This window comes from Lipotes vexillifer, unplaced genomic scaffold, assembly GCF_000442215.2.
Source record: "Lipotes vexillifer unplaced genomic scaffold, Lipotes_vexillifer_v1.1 scaffold684, whole genome shotgun sequence".
Taxonomy (NCBI): Eukaryota; Metazoa; Chordata; class Mammalia; order Artiodactyla; family Lipotidae; genus Lipotes; species Lipotes vexillifer.
In genome coordinates this window covers 254,761-270,220 of record NW_006797362.1, presented here as the reverse complement: position 1 = coordinate 270,220, position 15,460 = coordinate 254,761, and positions in this window count along the sequence as shown.

The following is a 15,460-nucleotide window of genomic DNA, read 5'->3' as shown; positions in this document are numbered from 1 at the left end:
AGGTAAGCTGAGCTAGAGCCTCCTCTTGGGATCTCGCCATCTTGTTTTCTCTTCCTCAAATGCATAGCCAACCATACTTTTTATTGCTTCTCTTTCTGGCCCAGTATGGCAGGACAGAGGGTGAGATTTTGGTGTGTAATGGGGAGGGAAGCATTCATGTAGGCCTTTACTATCGGCCTTTACTTTTCTCCAATCTTGTTTTTACAGGAGAACTCTGCACTAAGAAATTGGGCACCTGTTCAGGTGGAAATAAAGTAATATTTTGACTTCTCATCTATAGATGGTTCTTGAATGTATTGCTTGCTCATGAACCTCACAGGGGAGAGCGATGGTTGAGCCATAGTAGGTTTCTACTACACGGTTGGTTTCATTGATTCTTTGGCCCAATGTCATCAAAACCTCTTCCTTCATTCCTAACAGGCAAGCACCGGGCATAGGCCAATGAGTCCTATGGATGATCATACCACTAATGGTAATGGCTCATTGCCGCTGAGACGTGTTGCAGGATTTCTTAGAGATGTATGTGGATTATTTTGAAGGGAAGAATTTGGTGTGGTACACGGCAGAAGGCACAGCGCTCCTGCTGGCTTCATGGCCTCAGGCTCTATATGTGCCCTTGGTCCTGACCTTGTTTCTGTTTCTTTGCGTCTCTGCCTTTCTCACTGCCTACAGGTCTTAGAAGACTGAAGCCTCCCTTTCTTTCCAAACTCTCTCTGGAGCTTTCTTACCTCCTAAACAGATGGCATGTGCTGCTTTTTTCTCTTCCTTCAGCTCAGTTTCTTAAGCATATGTGAAAGACATATATTTGAATCTCTTTTATACTAATCTAAGCTGTTCAAGGTTTGGTCACATGCCAACAAAACCAATGCTATTTTCGGGATGTTTTTCTAATGGCACTCAATTTCACAATTTACCTGAGAAAATTACAACATTTCCATCACCAGTTTTTAATCCATATTCAACCTTCAAAAATCCCTCTATGGACAAGTGGGAGATTTTTAACTATCTCATCCCCAGATGTAACAGTAACCATATGAGGCTAATGTGAGTTTCTTATTTTCATCCCCCCATCCCCACCCCAACAAGAAATTTCTCTATAATTCCAGAGCCTGGTTCAGTCTGGTCTTATTTAGAAAAATAAGCCCTCTCTCTCTATCCTTACACTCTTCTGCTACTCAGTCCATTCTGCACCCCCCAGTCTTCCCATCTCCAATATCAATTGTAGCCCTCCATGGGGGCTATGATGTCAGTTATTTGGATCCGCTACCCTGTCTTCCTTAAGGGATTCTTCCTTCCCCTATTCCACGTGGTCCTGGTAGAGCTGTCAATCATGGTGTCTATATTATGATTCATTTTTTATTGTTTTATTTTTTATTATTTTTGGCTGTGTTGGGTCTTCATTGCTGTGCGCAGGCTTTCTCTAGGTGCGGTGAGCAGGGGCTACTTTTCATTGTGGTGTGCAGGCTTCTCATTGCAGTGGCTTCTCTTGTTGCAGAGCACGGGCTCTAGGTGCGTGGGCTTCAGTAGTTGCAGCACACAGGCTCAGTAGCTGTGGCACACGGGCCCTAGAGTGTGCGAGCTTCAGTAGTTGCGGTGTGTGGGCTCAGTAGTTGCAGCACACGGGCTCTAGTGTGTGGGCTTCAGTAGTGTGGCACACAGGCTCAGTAGTTGTGGTGCATGGGCTTAGTTGCTCCACGGCATGTGGGATCTTCCCGGACCAGAGATTGAATCTATGTCACCTGCATTGGCAAGTGGATTCTCAACCACTGCACCACCAGGGAAGTCTAGATATTATGATTTATAATAAGAAATATATAATTGATCTTCATCTCTGTTTCTGGCACAGAGCTCCTAAAACCCTTGGAATTTCCTGAATAATGAGAGCAACGAAGGTGTCTTTTATGTTGGTGAGATGATTTTGGAACTCACCTAAGGCTGGAGGCTGGTTGCTAGTGGAGTCAACCATGTGATTAGAGGACTGGAATTTTCAGTCCTTGGACATCCAACTTCTGGGGAAGCGGGGAGGAGTTGCAGCTGGAGTCCAATCACCAATGATCAATTATTTAATCAATCGTGCCTATGTAATGAGGCCTCCATAAGAAAACCAAAAGGACACAATTCAGAGAGCTTTCAGGTTGCTGAACACACGGAGATTTGGGGAGAACGGGATGCCTGGAGAGAGCTTGGAAGCTCTGTGCCACTTCCCACATATCCTGCCCTATGTATCTCTACTATTTGGCTGTTCCTGAGTTGTATCCTTTTATACTAAAGCGGTAATCTAGTGAGTAAATGGATTTCCTGAGTTCTGTGTGCCTCTCTAGCAAATTTATCAAACATGAGGGGTGGGGTGGGCGGGGAGCATGGAAACCTCTGATTTACAGCTGGTTGGTCAGAAGTACAGGTAACAACCTGGACTTGTGACTGGCATCTGAAGTGGCGGGGGTGGGGGGGTGGCAGTCTTGTAGGACCTGTGGAGTCTGATGCTATCTTTGGGTAGACAGTGTCAGAATTGAGGTTATTTGTAGGACACCCAGCTGGTGTCTGAATACACTGGAGTTGGGTGCTCAGAACACCAAAAAGAGTGTCTGAGCCTCCATCTTCTCCTGCTAGTGCCTATTCTAGGCTTGGCCAATCATACCATACCATCTCTCTACCCTGTAGTGTTTGGTCAGGGAGGAGCACATGACCCAAGTAGAGAATCAGAATTTTCCCTGAGAGATATATACAGACACTGGGAGAGAGTGGTTTTTTAAGTTGGGAGGATTTGAGGTGGGGGCTATCGATGGCCATCTTGCTTACCACCTAGGGAAGGCCTATCTGAAAACCGAACTTGAACAGAGATAAAAAAGGATATGAGGGAGAGTTGAAGCTCTAGTGGTATCCATTAAGTTCTTAGATCCTGCAGTTTTTAATGCCCAGATACTTCCTTGGACTTCCTAGCATGTGAACCAATCATGATTCCCCTTTACACTTGAGCTTGTTTGAGTTGTCATTTACTACTGAAAAACTATGGAATTATATGTTCCTTCTCTGGTACTTACCCTTTTCACCTACTACCTACTGCCACCCTAGTTTGGCTGCTGTTACATGTGGCTGGTAACCACAGCCATGTTCCCCTGCCTAGAAAACATTTTTTAAAGTTCTTTTACACTCTTCAAAAGTGGTTTACTTATTCATTTATTCTTCTTTTTTAATACAAAGATTTATTCTTTTTAAACTTTATTATTTATTTATTTATTTATTTTAGCCGCAACCTGCAGCATGCGGGATCTTTGAGGGCTCTTAGTTCCACGACCAGGGATTGAACCGGTTCCTCCTCCAGTGGGAGAGCGGAGTCTTTACCACTGGACCACCAGGGAAGCCCCTTATTCATTTATTCTTTTTTTTTTTTTTTGCGGTACGCGGGCCTCTCACTGTCGTGGTCTCTCTCGTTGCGGAGCACAGGCTCCGGACGCGCAGGCTCAGCGGCCATGACTCACGGGCCCAGCCACTCCGTGGCATGTGGGATCCTTCCGGACCGGGGCACGAATCCATGTGCCCTGCATCGGCAGGCGGACTCTCAACCACTGCGCCACTAGGGAAGCCCCCATTTATTCTTAACTTTGTGTTATGGAAAAAATTTGAACATACATAGAAGAAATAGCAATGTAACAAATCTTCAGGAGCCCATCATCCCACTATCATAAACAATTAACAGCAACCCATACTTGTTGCCATATGTTCAGTGTTTCATACATGTCATTCTCTCATATCTTTATACCTTTGGACTTCCAGTTCCCTGTGTGTTTCATCTTTCTGTATTTCTCATTTACTTGCTCTTAGAGCATTAGGCCTTTCAGGCAAAGTCACTCAGATTTGCTTCAAGACAGCACAAACGTCACTTCTACTGTGAAGCCTTACTGACCTCCATGTACATATTTTGTGTTCCTTCTGCTGTGTTCTGATAGCTCCTTTTTCATACTTTTATATTACATAACATTTATTCATTCAACATTAGTTCAACAAACACCCACTGAAAAAATTTACCATTTCAAACATTGGAGATCTATCAATGAACAAAACAGGCAAAAATTTTCACATTCATAGAATGGAGGGAGACTGACAATAAATATCATAAATAAATAAATTATATAAGATGTTAGAATGTGATGAGTACACTGAAAAAAAGGGAGTTTAAGGGGCAATTGGTGTGTGTGTGTGTGTGTGTGTGTGTGGTGTGTCTTCAAGTTTTAAATAAGGAAAATCAGATAGGCCACACTTATTACACTGCATAATGGTTATCTACTTGCTTTTTTGTCAACTAGACTGGAGCTACTTGAAAGTAGGGATAGTGTCTTATTTTTTTTTTTTTGTAGTTTTGTAATGGTTGTGGAAAAAATGGAATAAACAGAAGAATATAACTCAAAAGACTTTAGGTATCAAGATTATATAATAAAAATCAAAATTTCCTTCTACCGCTGGACTCATTCTTCCCAAGTCCTTCCTAATGGATCCGCTGTTCCTTGTTTCTTGTGAATCACATCAGAGGTTACCTATCCATCTATCTACCTACCTATCTATCTATCTATCTCCATATCTATCTTAAATTATAAGTATTATCTTGAAAACCATTGTATTTCAGTATATATAGAACTACCACATTTTAAAATATACCTATACAGTATTTGTTTATATGGATGTATCAGAATGCTTTTTACCAGGCGTCAGTTGATGGGTGTTTAAGTAGAAACGAAGATGGTTTGATGAACCACTCAACTAGTTTGGAAGTCAGGTAGCACTGTGAATCTGGTAATCAAATTTTTCATGCTTAACTAGGTCAACAGCTCCCTGTCAGGCAAGAGCCCAGTCTCCTCACCTTTGTGCTTATTATTTAATTTCACCACAACCCAGTGAGGTTGTTATTATGATGCTTGCATTACGAAGAAGAAACCTGAGTTTTCAGAGGTAAGCTAATTTGCCCAAGGTCACACAGCTTGGCAGTGGGGAGCAGGCCTGCCTGACTCCAGAGGCCATGCTTTTTGCTACCATTGGAGGTTTTGGTACATCTGCTGGAAGTGAAGTAAAGAGGATTTACACAGACTGCCTGGTGGACTGTCTTAGATGACCTTAAAGATTCTTTAAGAATCTAGAAATTCTCTAATACTGTGCCATGCCTCACCATCCATTCTCTGTCCTTTTCTGTCTGGCTTTGCCCTGGGAGACTGACCCCTGCACCAGCTGGGCTCCTTTGTCCTCTTGCTGCCGGTCAGCTTTGCCCAAAGGAAAGCCCCAACATGAGACTGGAGGATGGGGGAAGAGAGAGATGAATAAATTTCTTCCCCACTTTCTCTCTCCCTGGGGAACCATGGTTTTGGGGGTGGCCGTGTCCTGACATTGTGGTAGTTATGATGGAGTGCCCCCTCCTCCTTGGGTCCACCTGTCAGTGGACTCTGATAACACAATTTCTGCCTTTTGCCCAAATATCTTCCCTCTCCTATGGTCTCTGGATGCTTCAACATTCTTTCTTGGTGCCACTAACCGTGCCCACACTTTTGTAAGTAATCTCAGTATTAAAAGTCTTTTCAGATGAACCATTATTAGAGTTAGATTTTGTTTTCTGTCATGACCCTATTATAAATATTGTTTTAAGATGTTATGCCTTTCAGGAGACACTTAAAGACCTAATGCAGTCTTTAAGGGTCTCAGACTTGTGGTCCTGATACTATAAGACCCAACGAGGGCTTCCCTGGTGGCACAGTGGTTAAGAATCCGCATGCAGCAATGAAGACCCAACACAGCCAAAATAAATAAAGAAATAAATAAAATAAAGAAAGAAATAGAAAAAAAAATTTTTTTAAAAGACCCAACGAAATTTGTCTTTACTGGTAAAATTTCACATTAATAGGGCAAGCTATTTGGAGCTAATCACAACCTTTTTACTCTCAAATTCTATCTGCTTGGCAGCAGCCTATTCAGCCAAATGCTGAGACCTGCTCTGCTGTTGGTATGTGAGGTTGTGTGTATGTGGATTTTTTCTCTTTGTTCTGTGCCTCATAATTTTATGTGTGCATTGGGAGTCATTTAACATTTTAACAGCCTTTTCTGAAACACACACTCATAACTTTTTTCCCCTACAGAATTGCTGGAGAGATGTATTAGTTATCCAAAGCTGAGTAACAAATTATCTCAAAATTTAGCATCTTAAAATATAATTTACTGTTCTTAAACAGTCCCACAATTTCTGTGGGAGCATCTTAGTTAGGTGATTCTGGCTCAAGGTCTCTCAGAAAGTTCCAGTCAAGCTGATGGGCAGCACTGAAGTTATCTGAAGGCTCTATTGGAGGAGATTCCAGTCCCAAACTCACTCACATCATTGTTGGGAGGTGCACGTCCATTGCTGCCCTTTGGTTGGACATCTTAGTTCTTCTCTAGGTAGGTCTCTTCATAGGCTTCTTGAATGTCCTCATGACGTGCTACCTGGCTTCTGCCTAGGCGAGAGTTGTAAGAGATCCATAGTCTTTTAAAACCTAATCTCAGAAGTGACTTATCATACTTTCTGCAATATTCTATTGGTCACACAGACTAATCCAGGTACAAAGTGGTAGGGGACTACACAGGTTGTAAATACTAGGGGGTAGGGAATATTGGGAGAACATCTTTGGAGGCTGGCTACTTCAAGAGAGAAATAGGTATTTGTTTTTTTATTGTACCTATTTGCTAGAGCTAAAGCGGCATTTGTGTACCATCAAAAGAAAAATAAAATGAGATAAGCTGACCATTGCTCATAATATGTATAAAACCATGCATTTTTTTCCATGTCAGCACCATTATGTTTGTTTGTTTGTTTGTTTGTTTGTTTGTTTGCTTATTATACAGCAGGTTCTTATTAGTTATCCATTTTATACATATTACTGTGTATATGTCAATCCCAATCTCCCAATTCATCACACCACCACTGCCCCCTCCCCGCCGGCCGCTTTCCCCACCTTGGTGTCCATACGTTTGTTCTCTACATCTATGTATGTCTCAATTTCTGCCCTGCAAACCGGTTCATCTGTACCATTTTTCTAGGTTCCACATATATGCGTTAATATACGATATTTGTTTTTCTCTTTCTGACTTACTTCACTCCGTATGACAGTCTCTAGATTCATCCACGTCTCTACAAATGACCTAATTTCATTCCTTTTTTATGGCTGAGCAATATTCCATTGTATATATGTACCACATCTTCTTTATCCATTCAACTGTCGATGGGCATTTAGGTTGCTTCCATGACCTGGCTACTGTAAATAGTGCTGCAATGAACATTGGGGTGCATGTGTCTTTTTGAATTATGGTTTTCTCTGGGTATATGCCCAGTAGTGGGATTGTTGGGTCATATGGTAATTCTATTTTCAGATTTTGAAGGAACCTCCATACTGTTCTCCATAGTGGCTGTATCAATTTACATTCCCACCGACAGTGCAAGAGGGTTCCCTTTTCTCCACACCCTCTCCAGCATTTGTTGTTTGTAGATTTTCTGATGATGCCTATTCTAACTGGTGTGAGGTGATACCTCATTGTAGTTTTGATTTGCATTTCTATAATAATTAGTGATATTGAGCAGCTTTTCATGTGCTTCTGCCCATTTTTTGGATTGAACAGCTTTTCATGTGCTTCTGCCCATTTTTGGATTGGGTTGTTTGTTTCTTTAATATTGAGCTGTATGAGCTGTTTTTATATTTTGGAGATTAATCCTTTGTCTGTTGATTGGTTTGCAAATATTTTCTCCCATTCTGAGGGTTGTCTTTTTATCTTGTTTGTAGTTTCCTTTGCTTTGCAAAAGCTTTTAAGTTTCATTAGGTCCCATTTGCTTATTTTTGTTTTTATTTCCATTACTCTAGAAGGTGGATCAAAAAAGATCTTGCTGTGATTTATGTCAAAGAGTGTTCTTCCTATGTTTCCTAGAGTTTTATAGTGTCCAGTCTTACATTTAGGTCTCTAATCCATTTTGAGTTTATTTTTGTGTATGGTGTTAGGGAGTGTTCTAAGTTCATTCTTTTACATGCAGCTGTCCAGTTTTCCCAGCACCACTTGTTGAAGAGACTGTCTTTTCTCCATTGTATATCCTTGCCTCCTTTGCCATAGATTAGTTGACCATAGGTGCGTGGGTTTATCTCTGGGCTTTCTATCCTGTTCCACTGATCTATATTTCTGTTTTTGTGCCAGTACCATATTGTCTTGATTACTGTAGCTTTGTAGTATAGTCTGAAGTCAGGGAGTCTGATTCCTCAGCTCCATTTTTTTCCCTCAAGACTGCTTTGGCTATTCGAGGTCTTTTGTGTCTCCATACAAATTTTAAGATTTTTTGTTCTATTTCCGTAAAATATGCCATTGGTAATTTGATAGGGATTGCATTGAACCTGTAGATTGCTTTGAGTAGTATAGTCATTTTCACAATATTGATTCTTCCAATCCAAGAACATGGTATATCTCTCCATCTGCTGGTATCATCTTTAATTTCTTTCAACAGTGTCTTACAGTTTTCTGCATACAGGTCTTTTGTCTCCCTAGGTAGGTTTATTCCTAGGTATTTTATTCTTTTTGTTGCAATGGTAAATGGGAATGTTTCCTTAGTTTCTCTTTCAGATTCTTCATCATTAGTGTATAGGAATGCAAGAGATTTCTGTGCATTAATTTTGTATCTTGCAACTTTACCAAATTCATTGATTAGCTCTAGTAGTTTTCTGGTGGCATCTTTAGGATTTTCTATGTGTAGTATCATGTCATCTGCAAACAGTGACAGTTTTACTTCTTCTTTTCCAGTTTGTATTCCTTTTATTTCTTTTTCTTCTCTGATTGCCATGGCTAAGACTTCCAAAACTATGTTGAATAACAGTGGTGAGAGTGGATATCTTTGTCTTGTTCCTGATTTTAGAGGAAATGCTTTCAGTTTTTCACCGCTGAGAATGATGTTTGCTGTGAGTTTGTCATATATGGCCTTTATTATGTTGAGGTAGGTTCCCTCTATGCCCACTTTCTGGAGAGTTTTTATCATGAATGGGTGTTGAATTTTGTCAAAAGCTTTTTCTGCATCTATTGAGATGATCATATGGTTTTTATTCTTCAATTTGATAATATGGTGTATCACATTGATTGATTTGCATATATTGAAGAATCCTTGCATCCCTGGGATAAATCCCACTTGAGCATGGTGTACTATTGGATTTGGATTCTGATTGCTAGTAGTTTGTTGAGGATTTTTGCGTCTATATTCATCAGTGATATTGGTCTGTAATTTTCTTTTTTTGTAGTATCTTTATCTGGTTTTGGTATCAGCATGATGGTGGTCTCATAGAATAAGTTTGGGAGTGTTCCTTCCTCTGCAATGTTTTGGATGAGTTTGAGAAGGATGGGTGTTAGCTCTTCTCTAAATGTTTGATAGAATTCACTGTGAAGCCATCTGGTCCTGGACTTCTGTTTGTTGGAAGAATTTTAATTACAGTTAATTTCATTACTTGTGATTGGTCTGTTCATATTTTCTATTTCTTTCTGGTTCAGTCTTAGAAGTTTATACCTTTCTAAGAATTTGTCCATTTCTTCCAGGTTGTCCATTTTATTGGCATAGAGTTGCTTGTAGTAGTCTCTTTGGATGCTTTCTATTTCTACAGTGTCTGTTGTAACTTCTCCCTTTTCATTTCTAATTTTATTGATTTGAGTCCTCTCGCTCTTTTTCCTGATGAGTCTGGCTAATGGTTTATCAGTTTTGTTTATCTTCTCAAAGAACCAGCTTTTAGTTTTAGTGATCTTTGCCATTGTTTTCTTTGTTTCTATTTCATTTATTCCTGCTCTCATCTTTATGATTTCTTTCCTTCGGCTAACTTTGGGTTTTGTTTGATCTTCTTTCTCTAGTTCCTTTAGGTGTAAGGTTAGATTGTTTATTTGAGATTTTTCTTGTTTCTTGAGGTAGGCTTGTATTACTATAAACTTCCCTCTTAGAACTGCTTTTGCTGCATCCATAGGTTTTGGATCATCGTGTTTTCTTTGTCATTTGTCTCTAGGTATTTTTTGATTTCCTCTTTGATTTCTTCAGTGATCTCTTGGTTACTTAGTAACAAATTTTTTGACCTCCATGTGTTTGTGTTTTTTACGTTTTTTCCCCTGTAATTCATTTCTAATCTCATAGTGTTGTGGTCAGAAAAGGTGCTTGATATGATTTCAATTTTCTTAATTTTACTGAGGCTTGATTTGTGACCCAAGGTGTGATCTATCCTGGAGAAAGTTCTGTGCACATTTGAGAAGCAAGTGTAATCTGCTGTTTTTGGATGGAATGTCCTATAAATATCAATTAAATCTATCTGGTCTCTTGTGTCATTGAAAGCTTCTGTTTCCTTATTAATTTTCTGTTTGAATGATCTGTCCATTCGTGTAAGTGATGTGTTAAAGTCCCCCACTATTATTGTGTTCCTGTCGATTTCCTCTTTTATAGCTGTTAGCAGTTGCCTTATATATTGAGGTCCTCCTATGTTGGGTGCATATATATTTATAATTGTTATATCTTCTTCTTGGATTGATCCCGTGATCATTATGTAGTGTCCTTCCTGTCTCTTGTAACATTGTCTATTTTAAAGTCTATTTTATCTGATATGAGTATAGCTACTCCAACTTTATTTTGATTTCCATTTGCATGGAGTATCTTTTTCCAACCCCTCACTTTCAGTCTGTATGTGTCCCTAAGGCTGAAGTGGGTCTCTTGTAGACAGCATATATATGGGTCTTGTTTTTGTATCCATTCAGCGAGCCTGTGTCTTTTGGTTGGAGCATTTAATCCATTCACGTTTAAGTTGTTATCGATATGTATGTTCCTCTGATCATTTTCTTAATTGTTTTGGATTTGTTTTTATAGGTTCTTTTCTTCTCTTATGTTTCCCACTTAGAGTAGCTCGTTTAGCTGACTTGGTGGTGCTGAATCCTCTTAGCTTTTGCCTGTCTGTAAAGCTTTTGATTTCTCCATTGAATCTGAATGAGATACTTGCCGGGTAGAGTAATCTTGGTTGTAGGTTCTTCCCTTTCATCATTTTAAATATGTCATGCCACTCCCTTCTGGCTTGTAGAGTTTCTGCTGAGAAAACAGCTCTTAACCTTATGGGAGTTCCCTTGGATGTTATTTGTCATTTTTCCCTTGCTGCTTTCAATAGTTTTTCTTTGTCTTTAATTTTTGCCAATTTGATTACTATGTGTCTCTGTGTGTTTCTCCTTGGGTTTATCCTTTATGTGACTCTGCACTTCCTGGACTTGGGTGACTATTTCCATTCCCATGTTAGGGAAGTTTTCCACTATAATCTCTTCAAATATTTTCTCGGGTCCTTTCTCTCTCTCTTCTCCCTCTGGGACCCCTATAATGCGAATGTTGTTACGATTAATGTTGTCCCAGAGGTCTCTTATGTTCTCTTCATTTCTTTTCATTCTTTTTTCTTTATTCTGTTCTGCAGCAGTGAATTTCACCATTCTGTCTTCCAGGTCACTTATCCGTTCTTCTGCCTCAGTTATTCTGCGATTGATTCCTTCTAGTGTATTTTTCATTTCAGTTATTGTATTGTTCATCTCTGTTTGTTTGTTCTTTAATTCTTCTAGATCTTTGTTAAACATTTCTTGCATCTTCTCAATCTTTGCCTCCATTCTTTTTCTGAGATTCTGAGATCATCTTCACTATCACTCTTCTGAATTCTTCCTCTGGAAGTTTGCCTATCTCCACTTCATTTAGTTGTTTTTCTGGGGTTTTTTCTTGTTCCTTCAACTGGTACATAGCCCTCTGCCTTTTCATCTTGTCTATCATTCTGTGAATGTGGTTTTTGTTCCACAGCCTGCAGGATTGTAGTTCTTCTTGCTTCTGCTGTCTGCCCTCTGGTGGATGACGCTATCTAAGAGGCTTGTGCAAGTTTCCTGATGGGAGGGACTCCCATGGTGGGTAGAGCTGGCTGTTGCTCTGGTGGGCAGAGCTCAGTAAAACTTTAATCTGATTTTCTGCTGATGGGTGGGGCTGGGTTCCCTCCCTGTTGGTTGTTTGGCTTGAGGTGACCCAACAGTGGAGCCTACCTGGGCCCTTTGGTGGGGCTAATGGCAGACTCTGGGAGGGCTGATGCCAAGGAGTACTTCCCAGAACTTCTGCTGCCAGTGTCTTTGTCTTCACAGTGAGACACAGCCACCTCCACCCGCCTCTGCAGGAAACCCTCCAACACTAGCAGGTAGGTCTGGATCAGTCTCCTGTGGGGTCACTGCTCCTTCCCTGGGTCCCGATGCTCACACTACTTTGTGTGTTCCCTCCAAGAGTGGAGTCTCTATTTCCCCCAGTCCTGTCAAAGTCCTGCAATCAAATTCCGCTAGGCTTCAAAGTCTGATTCTCTAAGAATTCCTCCTCCCATTGCCGGACCCCCTGGTTGGGAAGCCTGACGTGAGGCTCAGAACCTTCACTCCAGTGGGTGGACTTCTGTGGTATAAGTGTTCTCCAGTTTGTGCGTCACCCACCCAGCAGTTATGGGATTTGATTTTATTGTGATTGCGCCCCTCCTACCATCTCATTGTAGCTTCTCCTTTGTCTTTGGATGTGGGGTATCTTTTTTGGTGAGTTCCAGTGTCTTCCTGTCAATGATTGTTCAGCAGTTAGTTGTGATTCCAGTGCTCTCGCAAGAGGGAGTGAGCACGTCCTTCTACTCCACCATCTTGATCCAATCTCTAAAAGCATGCATTTTTATTACAAAAGTCAGATGAAATTCAGGATGTTGAAAGGAATTTAGAACTCAAAGCTCTTTCGGTTTTGTGTTTTCCTGTAAATTTAACTTCCTAATTTTAAAACTGGAAAGTATTATCAATGCACTTTTCAGATATTAAAATATCATTGGTTCCTGGAACATCGCTTTGAAGCTACTCTGCTGATAGGAGATTGTTTTCTATAAGATTATTCTGTCATTAGCTACCTTATGGTCCATTGGGTCTTAACCTTCTGTGTGGAGGAGTCATGGGTTGCTTTGACAAGTGTTGCCAGTGCCAGAATCTGATGATAGTGGTGCAGGCTACAGCATCCAGCACCTGGTTCTGGTAGCATGCTGCACACACTGCAGATTTATTTAGTGGCATGATTTCGAGACACTGTTCTTGCCTACATAGCCCTGAGTCTTGCCCTGGTAATTCTGTGAGCTACCCCATAGCATTTTTTTTTTTTTTTTTTTGCAGTATTTTGCTTGTTTCTATTGGCAAATTTTGGGGAATATTTATGTAATTGATGTGAAGGCGCTATGCTAGAGAGAATAAAACACAATTTAGAAAGAAGTGAATTCATTGATATGGTCATTTACTGGTTATTTTGGATTCAGTGCTTTTTAAAAAAAACTGGAGTAAAATACATATAACATAATGGCATTAGGTACATGCATATTGTTATGCAACCACCACTGCCATCCAATTCCCAAATTGTTTTCATCTTGCAAAACTGAAACTCTAAACCCATTAAACAGGAACTTTCCCTTCACCTTCATAGTCTTTTTCTCTTGTGGTAAAAAGCATAAAATTTACCATCTTAATCATTCTTTAAGTGTATTGTTCAGATGCGTTAAGTATATTCACATGGCTCTGAAACAGATCTCCAGAACCTGTTCATCTTGTAAATCTGAAACTCTATACTCATTAAACAATTCGCCTCCCCCTTCTCCCAGCCCCTGGTAACCACCATTCCATTTTCAGTTTTTATGAATTTGACTAGGTACCTCACATAATATTTTCCTGTGGTTACCATTGCAATTACATAAAACATCTTAGGGTGATAGCATTCTATTTTAAACTGATAATGACAGTTATCAATTTAAATAACTGAAGGACTCTTTAATAATTCTTGTAGAGCAGGTCTAGTGGTTAAACTTCCTCAGCTTTAGTTTATCTGGGAGAGTCTTAATTTCTCCTTAATTTTTGAGGGGCAGTTTTAATGAGTATGATATTCTTGGTTGCCAGATTTTTTTTTTCTTTCAGTACTTTGAGTATATGATGCCACTCTGTTCTGGCCTGCAAAGTGTCCGCTGTGAAATCCACTAGTAATCTTAAGGAAGCGCTCTTGTATGTTATAAATCATCTTCTGTTGCTGCTTTCAAGATTCTCTCTTTATCTTTGACTTCAATTTGCTTGTAATGTATCTCAGTGTAGTTTTTTGGGATTTATCCTAGCTGAATTCTTTCAGCTTCTTGAATCTGTATGTCCATTTATGTCCTCAGATTTGGGAAGTTTTGCCATTATTTATTCAAGTAAGATTTCAGCCCATTTCTCTCTCTTATTCTGTGAATCCCTAGTATGTATATCAGTCCTCTAGATAGTGTCCAATAAGTACCTTATGTTCTCTTTGCTTTTCTTCATTCTTTTTCTTTTCTTTTTGTGCCTCTGACTCAGTGATTTCAAATGACTTATCTTCAAGCTCCCTGATTCTTCTTTTTTGATAAATCTAATGTTGAACTCCTCTGATGAATTTTTCCATACGTTTGTATTTTTGAGCTCCAGAATTTCTGTTTGGTTCTTTTTTATAGTTTCTGTCTCTTTGTTGATATTCTCACGTTGCTTATGCATCATTTTCCTGATTTCATTTAGTTTTATATTTGTGTTCTCTTTTATCTCATTGAGCATCTTTGTGACAGTTAAATTCCTTACCACACAGCTCATAGTTCTGTGTTTCTTTAGAGTCAGTTTCTGGAGTTTTATTTTGGTCACTTAACTGGCCCATGTTTCCAATGTTCTTTGTGTGCCTTATAATATTTAGCTAGGATTTGGGATTTGAAAAAATAATCACCTCTCCCAGTCTTTGTGGACTCAACTGCAAGTTCTAGGACATCTCAAACTTTTTCTGATCTATTGCTCCCCCTGGTGTCTACCTGTGGTCTGCAGCTCTAACATGCTGCTTGCCTCCGTTTTCAGAGTTTCCAAACTCTGGTACAAGTTGGGCAAGATAGAAATCTTTCCCTCAGGCAACCCCCCAGACAAGCTAGAATGCTGGACACATGGTCCACTCTTTTGTTTCCATATTAAGAGGGAGCTCTGGTCTGAGAGATTTCCTCCCAGTTGCTCAGCACTATGCTGCCCAGAGGAAGGGCAGGCATGGGTTTGCGAGATGCTGCAAATTTACCTACCCCTGTTGTTGGAAGGTCTTCTTGGTTTTACAATGACCTGGCTGCTGTGTCTTCTTGACTGGTCTCTAAAGTTCTCACAGAGGTAGTCGAGTCCATGTATCGTTAACTTGGTGTCTCCGTGGGGAAGGAGGGCCTGAAGCTTCTTAGTCCAGCATCATGCTGACATCACTCTCTCCCCCTATAGCCTTTTTTTTTTTTTTTGCGGTATGCGGGCATCTCACTGTTGTGGCCTCTCCCGTTGCGGAGCACAGGCTCCTGATGCGCAGGCTCAGCGGCCATGGCTCACGGACCCAGCCGCTCCGCGGCATGTGGGATCTTCCCGGACCGGGGCACAAACC